Below are 14181 nucleotides of genomic sequence, written 5' to 3'. Positions count from 1 at the left end.
GCAAGAAACACAAACATCTTGGTGTCTGTCCTCTGAGATTTACATGTCTTTCATTAAGTGTATACACACTTATAAGGTCTCTTGGCAATTATTCAGAGAGAGAGAGAGATACCTCGAGAGATAGACACCTCTCGGTGTATATACACTTATCGAAATTTTATTCTTGGTATTTATGCAGATAGAGATATACCTCTAATGTGTATTCGTTGAGAGATATACATCTCTCGGTGTATATACTCTAAAAGAAACAATCATTTTCCTGTTTTTTTATACACTGATATTTATACTCTGAGAGATACGAACTATTTGGTATATATATATTGAGGGTGGCACACCACGATGTAAATACACAGGAATACGAAAGTAAATGATATAGTGATCTGAAAGTATATTCAGTAGGGGACATGCAGCTCTCTGTATAAAAAATACTGATAGATTTTTCTGTGTATATACACTGACGGATACATGCGTTAAGAAGAGATAAAAACATGAGTTGGGGATACTGCAGCAGGTCCATGGAAGGTACTGTTGCTGTAAATAGTTGAGAGAGGTCAGGGAGAGCTTTACGCTGTGTACTGCGTGATAATATTCTGATGGGACCAACGTCTGTCTGGACCAGTCTTACTCAGGCCGTGATCGGGTGAAGGTTTCCAACATTGCTCTCTCTCTCTCTCACTCTAACTCACAAGCTCCTCCCTGTGTTGTGTACTGAGCGTTTGGCAGCTCAGTTCTGACGGGGGTGTTAGCAGCTGGCTGGATCAGTTGCACTCCAGCTGTGGTCAGGTGAAAGTCACTGTCCACCTCTGTCACACGCTCTCATCTTTGCTGCTCTCTGAGGCAGTGTTGGTAAGTACAACTTAAGAACACTGCAGTAGGCCTACTGGCCTATGCTACATAGATCTTTCTCGAACCAAACCCTTCTCGCTGATATTTATCCAACCCATTTTTAAAGCCACAAATATAATCTCATTTCTAGATACAAATAAATCTTTTTTTTTTTACTTTATTTAACCCAGTGTCTCGTCTGGATTTATTTTTTATTCATAAATTTGGTATTCTAATTAGTAATGCAATAAGCTTATTCTTGAAGTATATGGGATGGCAAACTTATCAAAAAAATATTTATATTAAAAAAAGATTTTAAAAAAATTAATATCGCGATGTTTTTCGCTCACGAAAAAACAATGTACATTATGAAAAAATATTTTTTTTTTTTGTGTGTGTGTGTACTCACCTATTTGTGGTTGCAGGGGTCATGTCATAGTTCCAGGCCTTCGCCTCTTCACTGGTCGCTACTAGGTCCTCTCCTGCCCCATGAGTTTTGTTGGATCACTTCTTAAAGCTATGTAAGGATCCTTCTTCCACTACATCACTCTCCAGATTGTTCCACTTCCTGACAACCCTGTGACTGAAGAAATACTTCCTAACATCCGTGTGACTCATCTAACTTTTCAACTTCCGATTGTGACCCCTTGTTGCTGTGTCCCATCTCTAAAACATCCTGTCCCTGTCCACCTTGTCAATTCCTCTCAGTATTTTATATTTTGATATTATGTCTCCCCTTCCTAACCGTTTAATTCCTTTCAGTGGCTTACCATACACTTACAATATCTCTTTTCAAAATCCTTAAATGCAACAAAAATTTCTTTTCTCTCATCTAAATACTGTTCACTTATTTGCTTCATTGTAAACGCTTGGTGTATACATCCTCTACTCTTCTTCCTTGTTGATCTGCGATCCTGTTCTGCGTTTTGCTCTTAATTCTTTCAATAATAACTCAGCCATACACCTTACTAGGTATACTCAACAGGTTTATTTTCCAATAATTCTTACAGTCTCTTTTGTCCCCTTTGTTTTTATACAAAGGAGTTATACACCGGGCCGCGAGGAGGCTGAGCCCTGGAACACCCTGCAGGCAACGCTCACTGCCAATCCCTAGGTACCTTCCCTTCCTTCATCCATTTATTAAATAAAAGCACCAGCCACTACAGAACTATATCTCCACCTGCTTTTAACATTTCTGCCATGATCCTGTCAATCCCAGCTGCTTTCATTATACCTAAATGCCTCAAGTTGCTCCCCCATGCCCACATCTGGCTCTTCCTTACTCCTAAAAGATGTTATACCTCCCTGGCTGATGCATAAAAATCACAGCTTCCCTCTCTTCATCAAAATGTCAAAATTAAAGTTTTTCTGATACCTCCAACTCCTCATGTAATAACTCTCCTCTTCTGATTTTAACAGTCAAATCCATTCGTTCCCTAGGCTTTCTTAACTTATTAATCTTACGCCAAAACTTTTTCTTATCCTCACATTTGTTGACAGCACCTCACCCACTCTCTTATTTGCTCTCTTACTGCATTCCCTTACCGCTCTCTTAACCTCTCTTTTTCTCCTCATATACTCCTCTCTCTTTATATCACTTTTGCCTTGTAATATGCTAACTTTTTCTCTCTTATCACTCTATTTACCTCATCATCCCACCAGGCGTTCCTCTTCCCTCCCGCACCCACCCTCCTATATTCTTAAATCTATCCCCTACCTCTTCAGCCTCGTTACCTATATTCTCACTAGCCCATCTCTACCAATAGTTGCTTACATTTTACCCAAACTACCTCGTCCTTTAGTTTATAAACCTTCACGTCTGTCTTACTTTCTGATACCATTCTCCCTGTATCCCATCTACCTTTCACTCTCACTATACCTACAACTAAATAATAATCTGATATATCCGCTGTCCCTTTATAAACATGCACATCATGAAGTCTACCCATCATCCTTTCATCCTCCAGCACATAATCCAACAACTACTGTCATTACGCCCTATATCATATCTTGTATACTTATTTATCGATTTTTTTTATTAAAATAGGTATTACCTATTTCTAAACCTCTTTCAGCACAAAATTCAGTTAAAGGTCCTCATTATTATTTACACTTGGCACCCAAAATTTGCCTACCACACCTTCTATAACAGATTCTCCCACTTTAGCATTCAGGTCCTTTCTCACTCTCACTTGGTTCAGAACTTTCTGAATACGCAGTTAACATCTCCAAAGAATCTGTCTCTCTCTCCTCTACACTCCTCTCTTCTCCAGGTGCATAAACGCTTATAATAACCTACTTTTTTACATCTGACCCTTATTTTAATCCACATAATCTTTGAATGTATACATTTGTATTCCCTCTTCTCCTGCCATAACTGATCCTTCATTATTATTGCTACCCCTTCTTTAGCTCTAACTCTCTCATACACCTGACTTAATCTCACTTATTTCTTCCCACTGAAACTCCCCTACTTCCTTCAGCTTTGTTTCTTTTAGAGCTACGACATCCAACTTCTTATCATTCATAACAATGGCAACCATTTCTTTCTTATCATCTGCACTACACCCACGCACATTCGAACATCCCAGTTTTATAAAGATTTTCTTCTGATTATTTTTCGAAATTTATAGAGGAGATTGGGGTTACTAGTCCATCCTCCCTTCGTAAGCCCGGCTTACGAAGGAAGGATTATTCTCCACTTCCCCACTGAAATGAAAGTATAATTACTAAGAACAAGAACTATTTAGAAAGTAGAAGAAAATTCAGATGGGTGTGTTTACATATACATGTACATGCATGAACAATACGACCTAAATGTAAGTAGAAACAGGAAGATGTACCTGAAATCTTGCGTTTTTATAAGACTTTAAAGAAAGGACGCCAGCAAACCTACCACTGTGTAAAACAATTACAAGTTACTCCCCGGCAGTGTCTCACCGAGGCAGGGTGATCAGAAAAAGAAGAAACACTTTCACTATCACTCACTCCATCACTTGTCCTGCCAGAGGCACGCCGATACTACAGTTCAGATCCGGAATCTGAAGTAGGTGTGTTTGAATGTGCGTGAGGGAAGCATGAAGGAGAAATAAGAATTGGTAATGCTATGACTGAGAAGACAGACGTCTTAGCTCCTAGCAAGACAAGGATATTCAAGATGCGATAAATTCATTGGGAAGAAGTAATTAAGGGTTATATTAGGAGTATTTGAGAGAACTACACCTAAGATGAAGTGTTGATATTACGAATTATTAACTCTGGAAGGAGAGACGGGTGTATAGGTGTTTATATGTAGTTGTCAGAGAGCGAGTAAATGATCACTGTGACACACTCTAAGACTGACTCTCACTAAGCTCTATAACACCACTCTTACTTGATGTTAACTCTTGTTGATGCTCGCTCTCTTGATGTTCACTCTCGTTGATGTTAGTAGTAATAAATGTGCCAGAGTGATGTATCAACGATGCCGCCTTTTTCACACCAAGATGTGAAAAATCGGACGTTTGTGTTAATGAACCTTCCGGTCCCATGCCGCGCGCCCGCGCCCACCCGCGCCCACCCGCGCCCCCCATCTGCGCCCCCACCTGCGCCCCCACCTGCGCCTACCCGCGTCCACCCGCGCCCACCCGCGCCCGCACCGATCCGCGCCACCTTTGCAGCGACTTCTGTAGCGCCGCCCGGATCGCCCCCGCTCCCCGATTTTTTCGAATTTTCAGATTTTTTTAAGTTTTACCCATTTTTCGAGAATGACACAAAATGTTTTCGAATTTTGACTTCACCCTCCATCTCCTTGGATCAAGATTTATCCCCCTTCTCCCCCCACCTCCCACCACCCACTTCCATCTCCCATACCCTCTATGCCCAAATATTCCTGCTCCACTTCCTTGGATCAAGATTTACTCTCCACCTCCTCGAATCAAGATCACCCCCACACCTCCCCCCACCCTCTCCATACCCCCAAATATTTCGGTTTTTTAATTTTCTTGTAATCTCCACTTCCTTGGATCAAGATCACCACCATCATCCTCTAAAACTCAATATTCCTGCTCCATCCCCTTGGATCAACTTTTACTCAATATCAATAATACAAAGATTTGAGTTACCCTCCACTTCCTCGGATCAACACCTCCCTCACACCTACCACCACCCTCTCCATCCCCCCAATTTCTTTTTCATTTTCTTGTAATCTCCATTTCCTTGGATCAAGATCACCCTCCCCATCTTCCTTACCCTCTAAAACAAAATGTCTCTGCTCCATCTCCTTGGATCAACATTTTCTCGATATCAATAATACAAAGATTTGAGTTGCTCTCCATCTCCTTGGATCAAATTGTTGGGTCCTCCCTATGGAGGTGCTCATACGTATGCCGGTCTAAACAAGTAACTTCCTCTTATTGACTTAAACCAACTACCATGCGTGACGTCACTGACCGATGAGTAAACACAGGTGGGGTATGACGTCACGTGACAACCAACCGTGACCTCACTCAGGACAGAACAGGTCGAACCAGGTCCGTCACCACAACCCCCACATCAACAACCCACAACTTATAACCTCTTTTCGGTTTCTATAATTCAAACACAACAATCCACAATTTTCAACATAATACGACAAAAGATTCACTTGTGAATTAAGATTTCAATTCTACAAACAAATTAAGAAAACTTAGGGAACAAATAGATTTGTAAGTTAAAAACAGAGTAGAGGAGTTAGTAGATGGAGAGCTGAAGGTATTGGGTAGCTGGCAGGAATATTTTGAGGAACTTTTAAATATCGATGAAGAAAGGGAGGCACTAATTCTATGCACTGGTCAGGGAGGTATAACATCTTTTAGGAGTGAAGAACAGGATGTGAGTTTGGGGGAGGTGTGTGACGCATTATGTAGAATGAAAGGGGGTAAAGTTAGTTGGGCGGTGTCTGTGTGTATTAGTTTTTTGGTGATGTTTCAAGTTATAAATGTATGACTTAGTTATGTCATGTCGTTCACAAATACCAGAAACAGCACTGGTCCTAGGACTGACCCCTGTGGGACCCCGCTGGTCACAGGTGCCCACTCTGACACCTCGCCACGTACCATGACTCGCTGCTGTCTTCCTGACAAGTATTCCCTGATCCATTGTAGCGCCTTCCCTGTTATCCCTGCTTGGTCCTCCAGTTTTTGCATCAATCTCTTGTGTAGAACCGTGTCAAACGCCTTTTTGCAGTCCAAGAATATGCAATCCACCCACCCCCCTCCCTCTTGTCTTACTGCTGTCACCATGTCATAGAACTCCAGTAGGTTTGTGACACAGGATTTCCCGTCCCTGAAACCATGTTGGCTGCTGTTGATGAGATCATTCTTTTCTAGATGTTCCACCACTCTTCTGATAATTTTCTCCATGATTTTGCATACTATACATGTCAGTGACACTGATCTGTAGTTTAGTGCTTCATGTCTGTCTCCTTTTTTAAAGATTGGGACTACATTTGCTGTCTTCCATGCCTCAGGCAATCTCCCTGTTTCGATAGATGTATTGAATATTGTTGTTAGGAGTATACATAGCGCCTCTGCTCCCTCTCTCAGGACCCATGGAGAGATGTTATCTGACCCCATTGCCTTTGAGGTATCTAGCTCACTCAGAAGCCTCTTCACTTCTTCCTCGGTTGTGTGGACTGTCCAGCACTTGGTGGTGTGCCCCGCCTCTCCGTCTTTCTGGAGCCCCTTCTGTCTCCTCTGTGAACACTTCTTTGAATCTCTTGTTGAGTTCCTCACATACTTCACGGTCATTTCTTGTTGTCTCTCCTCCTTCCTTCCTTAGCCTGATTACCTGGTCCTTGACTGTTGTTTTCCTCCTGATGTGGCTGTACAACAGTTTTGGGTCAGATTTGGCTTTCGCTGCTATGTCGTTTTCATATTATCTTTGGGCCTCCCTTCTCATCTGTGCATATTCGTTTCTGGCTCTATGACTGCTCTCCTTATTCTCCTGGGTCCTTTGCCTTCTATATTTCTTCCATTCCCTAGCACATTTGGTTTTTGCCTCCCTGCACCTTTGGGTGAACCATGGGCTCATCCTGGCTTTTTCATTATTACTGTTACCCTTGGGTACAAATCTCTCCTCAGCCTCCTTGCATATTGTTGCTACATATTCCATCATCTCATTAACTGGCTTCCCTGCCAGTTCTCTGTCCCACTGAACCCCGTTCAGGTAGTTCCTCATTCCTGTGTAGTCCCCTTTCTTGTAGTTTGGCTTCATTCGTCCTGGCCTTCCTGCTTCTCCCTCCACTTGTAGCTCTACTGTGTATTCGAAGCTTAAAACCACATGATCGCTGGTCCCAAGGGGTCTTTCATATGTGATGTCCTCGATATCTGCACTACTCAAGGTGAATACTAAGTCCAGCCTTGCTGGTTCATCCTCTCCTCTCTCTCTTGTAGTGTCCCTTACGTGTTGGTACATGAAGTTTTCCAGTACCACCTCCATCATCTTAGCCCTCCATGTATCTTGGCCCCCATGCGGCTCCAAGTTCTCCCAATCGATCTCCTTGTGGTTAAAGTCACCCATGATCAGGAGCTTTGCCCTGCATGCATGAGCTCTTCTGGCCACTGCAGCCAGTGTGTCAACCATCTCTCTATTGCTCTAGTCGTACTCTTGCCTTGGCCTCCTGCTGTTCTGTGGTGGGTTATACATCACTGCTATTGTCGTATTATGTAGAAAATTGTGGATTGTTGTGTTTGAATTATAGAAACCGAAAAGAGGTTATAAGTTGTGGGTTGTTGATGTGGGTGTTGTGGTGACGGACCTGGTTCGACCTGTTGTGTCCTGAGTGAGGTCACGGTTGGTTGTCACGTGACGTCATACCCCACCTGTGTTTACTCAGCGGTCAGTGACGTCACGCATGGTAGTTGGTTTAAGTCAATAAGAGGAAGTTACTTGTTTAGACCGGCATACGTATGAGCACCTCCATAGGGAGGACCCAACAATTTGATCCAAGGAGATGGAGAGTAACTCAAATCTTTGTATTATTGATATCGAGAAAAAGTTGATCCAAGGAGATGGAGCAGAGACATTTTGCTTTAGAGGGTAAGGGAGATGGGGAGGGTGATCTTGATCCAAGGAAATGGAGATTACAAGAAAATGGGGGAAAAAATGGGGGGATGGAGAGGGTGGTGGTAGGTGTGAGGGAGGTGTTGATCCGAGGAAGTGGAGGGTAATTCAAATCTTTGTATTATTGATATTGAGTAAAAGTTGATCCAAGGAGATGGAGCAGGAATATTGGGTTTTAAAGGATGATGGTGGTGATCTTGATCCAAGGAAGTGGAGATTACAAGAAAATTAAAAAATCGAAATATTTGGGGGTATGGAGAGGGTGGTGGGAGGTGTGGGGGTGATCTTGATTCGAGGAGGTGGAGAGTAAATCTTGATCCAAGGAAGTGGAGCAGGAATATTTGGGCATAGAGGGTATGGGAGATGGAAGTGGGTGGTGGGAGGTGGGGGGAGAAGGAGTGTAAATCTTGATCCAAGGAGATGGAGGGTGAAGTCAAATTTCGAAAATATTTTGTGTCATTCTCGAAAGAGAGTAAAACTCAAAAAATCTGAAAATTCGAAAAAAAAAATCGAAGAAATCGGGGAGCGGGGGCGATCCGGGCGGCGCTGCAGAAGTCGCTGCAGGGGTGGCGCGGGTCGGTGCGGGCGCGGGTGGGCGCGGGTGGGCGCGGGTGGGCGCGGGTGGGCAATGATCACTGTGACACACTCTCAGACTGACTCTCACTAAGCTCTATAACACCACTCTTACTTGATGTTCACTCTTGTTGATGTTCACTCTTGTTGATGTTCACTCTTGTTGATGTTCACTCTTGTTGATGTTCACTCTTGTTGATGTTCACTCTTGATGTTCACTCTTGTTGATGTTCACTCTTGTTGATGTTCACTCTTGTTGATGTTCACTCTTGTTGATGTTCACTCTTGTTGATGTTCACTCTTGTTGATGTTCACTCTTGTTGATGTTCACTCTTGTTGATGTTTCTTGTTGACACTCTTACTTGATGTTCACTCTTGTTGATGTTCACTCTTGTTGATGTTCACTCTTGATGTTCACTCTTGTTGATGTTCACTCTTGTTGATGTTCACTCTTGTTGATGTTCACTCTTGTTGATGTTCACTCTTGTTGATGTTCACTCTTGTTGATGTTCACTCTTGTTGATGTTCACTCTTGTTGATGTTCACTCTTGTTGATGTTCACTCTTGTTGATGTTCACTCTTGTTGATGTTCACTCTTGTTGATGTTCACTCTTGTTGATGTTCACTCTTGTTGATGTTCACTCTTGTTGATGTTCACTCTTGTTGATGTTCACTCTTGTTGATGTTCACTCTTGTTCTTCACTCTTGTTGACGTTCACTCTTGTTCTTCACTCTTATTGATGTTTACTCTTGTTGATGTTCACTCTTGTTGATGTTCACTCTTGTTCTTCACTCTTGTTGATGTTCACTCTTGTTGATGTTCACTCTTGTTGATGTTCACTCTTGTTGATGTTCACTCTTGTTGATGTTCACTCTTGTTGATGTTCACTCTTGTTGATGTTCACTCTTGTTGATGTTCACTCTTGTTGATGTTCACTCTTGTTGATGTTCACTCTTGTTGATGTTCACTCTTGATGTTCACTCTTGTTGATGTTCACTCTTGTTGATGTTCACTCTTGTTGATGTTTACTCTTGTTGATGTTCACTCTTGTTGATGTTCACTCTTACTTGATGTTCACTCTTGTTGATGTTCACTCTTGTTGATGTTCACTCTTACTTGATGTTCACTCTTGTTGATGTTCACTCTTGTTGATGTTCACTCTTGATGTTCACTCTTGTTGATGTTCACTCTTGTTGATGTTCACTCTTGTTGATGTTCACTCTTGTTGATGTTCACTCTTGTTGATGTTCACTCTTGTTGATGTTCACTCTTGTTGATGTTCACTCTTGTTGATGTTCACTCTTGTTGATGTTCACTCTTGTTGATGTTCACTCTTGTTGATGTTCACTCTTGATGTTCACTCTTGTTGATGTTCACTCTTGTTGATGTTCACTCTTGTTGATGTTCACTCTTGTTGATGTTCACTCTTGTTGATGTTCACTCTTGTTGATGTTCACTCTTGTTGATGTTCACTCTTGTTGATGTTCACTCTTGATGTTCACTCTTGTTGATGTTCACTCTTGTTGATGTTCACTCTTACTTGATGTTCACTCTTGTTGATGTTCACTCTTGTTGATGTTCACTCTTGATGTTCACTCTTGTTGATGTTCACTCTTGTTGATGTTCACTCTTGTTGATGTTCACTCTTGTTGATGTTCACTCTTACTTGATGTTCACTCTTGTTGATGTTCACTCTTGTTGATGTTCACTCTTACTTGATGTTCACTCTTGTTGATGTTCACTCTTGTTGATGTTCACTCTTGATGTTCACTCTTGTTGATGTTCACTCTTGTTGATGTTCACTCTTGTTGATGTTCACTCTTGTTGATGTTCACTCTTGTTGATGTTCACTCTTGTTGATGTTCACTCTTGTTGATGTTCACTCTTGTTGATGTTCACTCTTGTTGATGTTCACTCTTGTTGATGTTCACTCTTGTTGATGTTCACTCTTGTTGATGTTCACTCTTGTTGATGTTCACTCTTGTTGATGTTCACTCTTGTTGATGTTCACTCTTGATGTTCACTCTTGTTGATGTTCACTCTTGTTGATGTTCACTCTTGTTGATGTTCACTCTTGTTGATGTTCACTCTTACTTGATGTTCACTCTTGTTGATGTTCACTCTTGTTGATGTTCACTCTTGTTGATGTTCACTCTTGTTGATGTTCACTCTTGTTGATGTTCACTCTTGTTGATGTTCACTCTTGTTGATGTTCACTCTTGTTGATGTTCACTCTTGTTGATGTTCACTCTTGTTGATGTTCACTCTTGATGTTCACTCTTGTTGATGTTCACTCTTGTTGATGTTCACTCTTGTTGATGTTCACTCTTGTTGATGTTCACTCTTACTTGATGTTCACTCTTGTTGATGTTCACTCTTGATGTTCACTCTTGTTGATGTTCACTCTTGTTGATGTTCACTCTTGTTGATGTTCACTCTTGTTGATGTTCACTCTTGTTGATGTTCACTCTTGTTGATGTTCACTCTTGTTGATGTTCACTCTTGTTGATGTTCACTCTTGTTGATGTTCACTCTTGTTGATGTTCACTCTTGTTGATGTTCACTCTTGTTGATGTTCACTCTTGTTGATGTTTACTCTTGTTGATGTTCGCTCTTGTTGATGTTCACTCTTGTTGATGTTCACTCTTGTTGATGTTCACTCTTGTTCTTCACTCTTGTTGATGTTCACTCTTGCTGATGTTCACTCTTGTTGATGTTCACTCTTGTTGATGTTCGCTCTTGTTGATGTTCACTCTTGTTGATGTTCACTCTTGTTGATGTTCACTCTTGTTGATGTTCACTCTTGATGTTCACTCTTGTTGATGTTCACTCTTGCTGATGTTCACTCTTGTTGATGTTCACTCTTGTTGATGTTCACTCTTGTTGATGCTCAGGCACCAATCTTACGGGTTTAGCGCTTCCCCCTTAATTATAATAATAACGTTCTTATTGATGTTCACTCTTGTTGATGTTCACTCTTGTTGATGTTCATTCTTCTTGATGTTCACTCTTGTTGATGTTCACTCTTGTTGATGTTCATTCTTGTTGATGCTCACTCTTGTTGATGTTCATTCTTGTTGATGCTCACTGTTGTTGATGTTCATTCTTGTTGATGCTCACTCTTGTTGATGTTCATTCTTGTTGATGCTCACTGTTGTTGATGTTCATTCTTCTTGATGTTCACTCTTGTTGATGTTCACTCTTGTTGATGTTCACTCTTGTTGATGTTCATTCTTGTTGATGTTCATTCTTGTTGATGTTCATTCTTGTTGATGTTCATTCTTGTTGATGCTCACTCTTGTTGATGTTCACTCTTGTTGATGCTCACTCTTGTTGATGTTCATTCTTGTTGATATTAAGTCTTGTTTATATTCACTCTTGATGTTCACTCGATGTTCACTTCTGTTGATGTTTACTTTTGTTGATGTTCGCTTTTGTTGATGTTAACTCTTGTTGATGTTCACTCTTGCTGATGTTCACTCTTGTTTATTAAGTTTCGCCAGCCAGTTGCTTCTTCAGTCCCATACAGAGAAGAGCGATGGGAGATAAGGACGAATCTGAGATAATCAGTCTTTAGGTGTCTCAGTCTTCAATTAAAGAGAGAAATAAAAACAGGAATAAGAAAAGCAAAAAGGGATTACGAGGTTAAGGTCGCAAGGGATTCACACATTAACCCAAAAGGGTTCTTTCTGGTATACAGACGTAAGATAAGAGACAAGATAGGCCCACTTAAGAGTAACTCAGATCAGATCACTAACAGTGATAAGGATATGTGTGAAATTTTCAATACCTACTTCCTCTCAGTTTTTGCCCAGGAAAATACTAGTGAAATTCCTGAAATACTAATAGATTATGTAAAACAGAACGCTAATAAACTATTGCGGTAACTAGTGACATGATCCTCAGATAAATAGAGAAAATAAAACCTAACAAATCCCCAGGCCCTGATGAACTGTTTGCAAGGGTGTTAAAGGAATGTAAAGAAGAACATAGCAAACCGGCTAATCTTTTCAACATATCACTACAAGATGAAAGTTAAGACACATGTGTAACATCTGTTTATCTTTATTGTAGACGTTTCGTCATGCAGTGACTTTATCATTACAGATTCTGACATAATTAGAAGACAGTAGAATTATATACAAAAGTTGAGGTAACCAGTCCCTCAGCCTTGCAGTTGGTGTTGAGAGCACCGTGGTGGAAGAGAATCTGGAGCAAAGGCAAGAAGACTGGCGTTTATTTAGGCGTCAGTGGATAGGGACGTGTAGCAGACGCAGACCTGTCTTGCACAACATATCACTACAAACTGGCATAGCGCCTGATAAGTGGAAAATGACAAATGTAATACCACAGTGGGAAAATTTATGCAATCAATAATTGCCGAAGCAATTCGTAGCCATCTTCATAGGCATAACTTGATTAATGAATCTCAACACGGTTTTACAGAAGGGCGTTCCTGTCTTACGAATTTACTAACTTTTTTCACTAAGGTGTCTGAGGAGGTAGATTATGGTAATGAATATGATATTGTGTATATGGACTTCAGAAAAGTTTTCGATGGAGTTTCACATCAGAAGCTATTGAGGAAACTTAAGGCACACGGAATAGGAGGAGAAAATTTTTCCTGGGTAGAAGCATGGGTGACAAATAGGCAGCAGAGAGTTTGCATAAATGGGGAGAAATCAGAATGTTGGGCCCGTTGTTATTCACAATTTACATAAACGACATAGGTGAGGGAATAAATAGCTACATAAGCAAATTTGCTGATGACACGAAAATAGGCCGTTCAATTCATTCTAATGAGGACACTAGAACACTTCAGGATGATTTGAATAGACTGATGAAATGGTCGGAGAAATAGCAGATGCAGTTTAATATAGACAAATGCAAAGTTCTAAATGTTGGACAGGAAAATAACCATGCCACATATAAACAAAATAATGTAGATCTTAATACTATTGATGGCGAGAAGGATTTAGGAGTTCTGGTTAGCAGTAATCTAAAACCAAGACAACAGTGCATTAGTGTTCGCAATAAAGCTGAAGGAATCCTTGGCTTCATAACTAGAAGTATAAATAATAGAAGTCCTCAGGTTGTTCTTCAACTCTATATATTCTTGGTTAGGCCTCATTTAGACTATGCTGCACAGTTCTGGTCACCGTATTACAGAATGGATATAAATGCTCTGGAAAACGTACAGAGGAAGATGACAAACATGATCCTATATATCAGAAATCTTCCCTATGAGGATAGACTGAGGGCACTTAATCTGCACTCTCTCGAAAGGCGTAGGGTTAGGGAGGGATATGATCGAGATGTATAAATGGAAAACAGGAATAAATAAAGGGAATGCAAATAGCATGCTGAAAATTTCCCGCCAAGACAGGACTCGCAGCAATGGTTTCAAGTTGGAAAAATTCAGATTCAGAAAGGATATAGGAAAGCACTGGTTTGGTAATAGAGTTGTGGATGAGTGAAACAAACTCCCGAATACAGTAATAGAGGTTAAAATGTTGTGTAGTTTTAAAAATAGGTTAGATAAATAGATGAGTAGGTGTGGGTGGGTGTGAGTTGGACCTGACTAGCTTGTGCTACTAGGTCTGTTGCGGTGCTCCTTCCTTAAGTGGAAGTGACCTGACTTGGTAGGTCATTGGGCTAATCCGGGGGAGGCACATGAATCTGCTTATCGGTTTTCAGAA

At 41.0% G+C, this 14181-nt stretch overlaps 1 protein-coding gene across 3 annotated transcripts in view; it reads left to right on the top strand.

Annotated features, from left to right (window-relative positions):
- The first annotated feature begins 630 nt into the window (after positions 1 to 630).
- The window catches only part of LOC128684289 (prestin), a 101387-nt gene continuing 87836 nt past the window's right edge, over positions 631 to 14181 (top strand). For 2 of the 3 annotated variants that reach the window (XM_070089147.1, XM_070089142.1), the window contains exon 1: positions 631 to 846. The gene's annotated coding sequence lies outside the window, so the exon portion shown is untranslated. Of the gene's footprint in view, positions 847 to 1250; positions 1347 to 14181 lie in introns of all 3 variants that reach the window. The other variant, XM_070089143.1, reaches the window with a different exon arrangement.

Source organism: Cherax quadricarinatus, chromosome 2 (assembly GCF_038502225.1).
Source record: "Cherax quadricarinatus isolate ZL_2023a chromosome 2, ASM3850222v1, whole genome shotgun sequence".
NCBI classification, from domain to species: Eukaryota; Metazoa; Arthropoda; class Malacostraca; order Decapoda; family Parastacidae; genus Cherax; species Cherax quadricarinatus.
Note: the sequence above shows the minus strand (reverse complement) of the source record. Positions and strands in the feature narration are given on the sequence as shown.